Source organism: Nelumbo lutea, chromosome 2 (genome assembly GCF_056320005.1).
Source record: "Nelumbo lutea isolate HS-2025 chromosome 2, American lotus-T2T, whole genome shotgun sequence".
Taxonomy (NCBI): domain Eukaryota; kingdom Viridiplantae; phylum Streptophyta; class Magnoliopsida; order Proteales; family Nelumbonaceae; genus Nelumbo; species Nelumbo lutea.
The window spans coordinates 65,842,914-65,848,976 of record NC_142685.1 but is presented as its reverse complement, the minus strand read 5'-3'; the positions used below and the strand labels follow the sequence as shown (position 1 = coordinate 65,848,976).

General features: G+C 37.5%; 1 pseudogene; it reads left to right on the top strand.

Moving 5' to 3' along the window:
* The first annotated feature begins 1,753 nt into the window (after window positions 1–1,753).
* Window positions 1,754–4,409, top strand: LOC148871278 (suppressor of mec-8 and unc-52 protein homolog 2-like; annotated as a pseudogene).
* Window positions 4,410–6,063: the final 1,654 nt, after the last annotated feature.

The window sequence follows — 6,063 nt, the reverse complement described above, 5'->3', positions numbered from 1 at the left end:
TGAAAAAAAAACTAAAAAAAATAAAAAAAGAAGCTATTGATACTGCCCGATACATCTCTACTGGCGTATCGGGCATATCGATATTTTGAACCTTGCTTGACAACACCTATGCCACCATGACATTACAATATCATTTAAATACATTGCAGCCGTACATACCTGAATTTGGTCATCATGGATGCCAGTCGTAGAGAAATATTGTTCAAGTTGCCACAAGAAGTTTTCAAGCTCTCGTGCATCCTGAGCACCCAAGTGTGGTGTCGGTTATCGTATTTTGATGTGTGTGGTTGGAGCAGATGAGGCGTTAGAAAAATTCGCCATTGCCCTTTTTAGGAATGTTAGCTCACCCCTCATCTCATCCAATTATGCTTGGAAACCATCCAGCATGCCTTGAAGGATGCTTTGGGAAGAGTTGTTTTGTGAATGTTGTAAGGTGTCGTGGATATCTCTAAGGGCTCCATTGAAGCGGCTTTCTAGCTCCACCACAACATTCTCGACAGTCTCCATGTTGAGGTGGAGTTCATTAACCTGGTCTTGGGTTTCACCAATAGTTTCCTTGCAATGCAAGATGCGCATGTCAATGCTCGTCAATTGATCAACGGATTTGTCCCGCTTGGTTATTTTGGTTGTGCGGACCTTTGGGACTTGATTTTTTGAGGGATCGTCGATTGGTGCCTTGTTAGTAGGGGTGTAAATGAATCGAATTCAAATCAGATCAGGCAATATCCAAATTCGATTCGATATCCAACGGATATTGAAAATTAATATCTGAATTTGAATCTGATTAAATATTCGAATATTCGATTCGATTCGAATCAGGTCATATTCGATTTGATTATGTCGAATATCGAATTCGAAATTGGATTTTCGAATACCGTTACCCCTACTTGTTAGTGTCATGGGCGTGAGATAGCCCATGAAGTCTGTCATCAGTGATGTTGCGGTTGCTCTTCATTGTTTGTGCTGAAGGTGGGTTGATTGACAGGGTCCGGTGTGTGGAGGAGCTCCTGCTCTGATACCAACTGCCATGGTAATAGTCGTTGGGGCCCCATACGTCACTCGAATGCGTTGAGTAAGCCTAAGCGACAAGCAACAACACAAGAAAGGCAACAAGATGGCAGACGAATTAGTCAAAAGACACTTTGTATTGCATTAAATGATGGTGAGCATAAGCACACAAGTTTGTGTCAAAGAGGACCTCATGCTTAACCTTTACACGGTATTGGCACTACTTAACTACCTACCTCCCCTCAAAGAGTAGCTTAAGCTTTTGGTGCTTTGACAAAAGGATACATCAAAATGTTAAAAAATCATACTAGTAATTATAGTAATGCCATTGGCATTCTCCCTTTAGAAAATACATGTGTAGCCCCACCCAAGACACACTTGATGGCACTTTGATGGTGTGTCGTGAGCACGGTGATGGCCCTTGAAGGCACAGTGAAGTGGTCACTTGTGATAACATGACATTTGAACATATTCAATGATGTGTGTTCCATGTGATGGCATTTTGGATGCCACGTGGCACCATATATGGATGCCACGTGGCATTTGAATGTAGTCAATGATGTATATGCCACATAGTAGCATACATGGATACCACATGGCATTTGAACATAGTAACAAATGTATGCCATTAGGCATTTAAGCATAAGTCAATGACAAGTGTATGCCATGTGGTGGCATATATGGATGTCATGTGGCACTTGTATGTAATTAATGACATGCTTGTGCCATGTGGTAGCATATATAGATGCCACATGGCAGCATTGTGGATGCTATGTGGCATTTGAAGGTATTTAATGACATGTATACGACACATGGTGGCATATGCATATTCTGTGTGGCATTCACACATCTACAACATCTTGTATCCAAATGCCATTACTTACTTTTACTTTGAAAATTTTCATTCAAATGGTTTTCGAAGTATTTCCTACTTCTTTTTCTTATTTTCTCTATTAATCTAAGAGGTTTAAGTGAAAATACATTAGGAAAGAAATAAATAGATTGAAAGTTTCATGTACTTGCATTTTTTAGTGCTTGAATATGTTTCATATGTTGAAATAGTAGGCTTTTTAAAACATTCAGTTTTAAGTTTAAGTATGCATTTTTAATTAATATTATTTTTATTATTTTATTTTATTTTTTGCATTTTTGTACAGTTTTTGAAAACTTTACACCTTCAAGATGCACACCTTGCCTTGTGCCTTCCACTTCTAAAACACTGAACACTTCCAATTTTGAAATGGAAATTATTTCACTACTTTTTTCAATTATCCCATTTGTTATCTCCATGAAAAGAATATTTTACTTTCTCAAGAAAGGAAAGGAAAAGATAGAAAAGAATATTTGAAGAAAAGTTAATATTGGGGTCCTGCGAAGCCATGTTGGAAATGATGTCCCTCTAACTGGTTGGTCCAGGGATATGCCCCTTTCAAATGTCTTGAAGTTTATTCTTGTTGGTCAAACGTTTCAAAGTCTGAAAGTGGAATAATGTATAATATTGTCCAATTTTAAAATGGGAGTGGGATCATTCATGAAAAATGCTTTGGTTTGACCTATGATTTTGTCTCTATGTCCTATTCAGTATGTTGTTCAGTGGGTATAGTACCAAGACACTACCTTCCACGGTGGTCTGGTGGGGCTTCCAATGATATATTTCTTCCTCTATTGATGATTATCTAAACACGGAAGCTACTTCGGCTGTTGTCTTTTCCTATGTAATATATATATTTTTTCTGTTCCAGGAAAAATTTCTGCTGTTGGCAATGAATATGATAAAGCTGCAGCATGATGGTGGAAAGCCAAAGAATCAAGGTGAAAGTGAAACCATACCAGCACCACCACCACGCAAAAACCATCCTGATTGAAGAGAGAAACAAGTTCCTATTGTTGCCAGAGATGAAGCGGATGACATATTTGTGGGGGGATGGCAGTGACTATGCTGTTCCTAGTAAAGGCATGAGCCAGAGTCCATTTCAGAAGATATGGAAGAGTTTCCTAGGAATAGGGGAAGGATGTCATCATATTTCAGTGAACCTGGTTATGGCCCAGTCCCACTTTCCAAACCCACACAAGATTGGCAACAAACGGTGAGTTCGTTATTCTGTTTATTTAATAATCATTATTGTCAAGGACTTGGTTTCCTTGTTCCAAATTTTTGGAAACCAAGGCTTGTTTTGTGGTGTTTCTTTTTTCCTTCCTTTTTTTTTGGAGTGGGGGTGGGGGAGGGGGGTTGATTTGTGAATATTAAATTTCTTAACCCTTGTGGGATGGTTGGGTTTAGGTCATTATTATTTGGTCAAAGTACACCTTGAGTGAATTATTTGATTTTATTCATTTTAACATATTTGTTTGCAGAATGGATATGATGCTGTTCAGGCACAAGTAATTGCAGGTGGATACCCAGTAGAGTGCCAGGACTATCACCACAATGAACAATATCTTCAGCAAAACTTCCCAATCTATGATGTTCAGGCAAGGTTGAATATTCCTCAAGATACACGTTTCATGACTCAAGAAGAGGATTGCAGCCTTGGGTCTGTTTGCAAGAGAGATAATCAGAAGCTTCAGCAATTAAGAGAGAAGGATGCTCAGGAGAAAGATCCAAATTTCATATCTGAGATTTACTCTGAATGCTACACTGGGTATCAAAAGTACAACCATGAAGTTGTCGACAGTGATGAAGATGACTTGTCAAAAATGGATATGGGCAACTGGGTAAAGACAGATACCCTTCTAGCATAATAATGTTTGAAGATACAAAGAGCATGCTTGATTCTTTTGTCCAAATAATGCTACTTTCATTCTGCTTTGAATTGCATGCATGGACTCCTTCAAGATATATTATGTGCACTAAAGGAAATTTGATAGAGTAGCATTTCTAATTTCAAAGTTGGTTCAATGATTTTATTGAAGCATAACACTATTTCTTTCTTCTCTATTCTTGAAATAATCTTGAAATCTCTCTTCACAGTGGATATGCTTTGATGCTTATAATTAGGGGAATTTATGAAATCCATGGCTGAGTATTTCTTGAGTTAAACTTTTGAACCGGTGAAGGGTTGTCTTCATTGGTGGGATTTTGAGACAGAGGAATGGGCAACATACAATGAGCAGAAGGAAGCATTGCCTAAAGCAGCATTCTAGTTTGGTGTGAACATGCAAGATGGTAGGAAGACACGGAAGCAAAACAAGGACCAAAACCACCAATGAGCTGCACAAGATTAACAAGATCCTTGCAAGGAAGAAAATGGAGAAGGGTGAGATCCATGATGATGGCGAGCAGTACAATGATGTGCAACCTGGGAAGAAGCTTCAGATATGAGGTTAGGATCACGTTGGCTGAGCTTTTGTAATGTTTTATCGAAGATGTTCATATGTGCTAGTTGATTGCACAAGATGGAGAACGGTAAGTATGATAATCATGTGCTATCCAGTAAGAAGCTTCCTATACGAATCATCTGTAACTTTCCATTGTTTTGCTGAGTGGAACCCAATTCTTTTGTGAATAAACCAACTTTTGTCTGGTGCAACTATTGAGAATTCTAGAATTCAACCCTCACAAAATTTGATTTTGCAGATTTCTCTCAGGAAATATGATATTTCTGTTTGGCTATTTTCTCCCTGGCTTATGGAGAGTTTGTAATGTGCTGAGATGCAAGAATTCATAATGGTTTAAATGAGAGTTGTCTCCTTCAGCCTTCACGACTGAAGATGGCTTTGTTAGCAGGCAAGTAACTAAGCAACAATTTACTATGAGGTACCTGTTGTGTGCAAGGCAGATACGAGATGATCAATATTAGAAGGAAATCATGTAGCATTCCTTTTAACTCATCAGCTTTTATATGGTTGACCGAATAAAAAGGAAGAAAAGATAGCAACCAAATAGTAGAAAACTTGTAAGTTGTAACCGTCCAAGATAAGGGCATAGGGTGTTGGTTATTTTGGATGAATGGGTGAATGGTAATCCCCATTATGTTTTCAAATTATTTGATTGAATGGGTGAATAGTATCTTAACATTTAATCCAACAAATTACGTTTCTATGTTCAGTAATGGCTTTTTGAAGTTCTATAATCTTTAATATGGTCCTTTGATGGACGTGGAGATCTTCAGCATTCAAGGAGTTTCATGAAAGTGATTTCTCAGTTCTTCATCTTCGCCATAGATGAAATGTAACAATGTTTTGATTTGTCTTTTGATGAATGAATAGTGCTTTCCCATTTCAGTAATGTAGGTGTCTCAAAAAACATTATAATTTTTCAGCCAATATTCTTTCATGGTTCTGTTTTTTACAACTTTCCTTCCATAGGATGATGCCAGAGGATTTTATGAAGGGGGGGGGGGGGGGGGTGGTAAAAAAAGCAGTTTTTGAAACCTAAAATTTGGAGATAATCACCTTGCATTTTTTGAAACTAAGGCACTTAGTTAGATTGAGGGTGTTATATTAATGTTTTTCTTTTCTTTTTGAAAATTTTGTGCCCTGGGGGTGTGAGTAGGGAGCGTATATCAAATCCTATTAACAGAAGAATCTATATACACTTGTTGCGGAACATTATTTTTTGGTAGGGTGGGGATGTCACCTCCTTTCCATCCTACACTTTCCACACTTTTCAATGGAATATTTAGGGGTTGTTCACTAATGTGTATGGTTTTGTTTTTCAATATTTTTGCTGATGTGGCAATCAATTTGGTTTTAAAAAATAAATGTGTTAAATGCCAAAAATAACAAACAGGCTTTAAATGCTTTACCACTTGATACAAAAAAAAAAAAAAAAAAAAAAACGCTTGCCCTTATTTTTGGATTTCCTGTAAGGAAAAGGATTTATTTTTTGGTTTCTAGCATATAAGGGCAACTTTTTGCCCTTAATATCAATAAAAAATATTATTTTTATATAATAACTAAAATAGGATAGCTTTTTAGCAATAATATCAAAAAAGGACACTTGCTCGTCTTCCTCCTCTCTCTCTGTATTCGTGGTAGTTTAAAGTCGCCGACGACAACGATGACCGGAAGAATAGTGGACAGTCGTCTCTGAGAAGTGAGAACTCAGAAGTA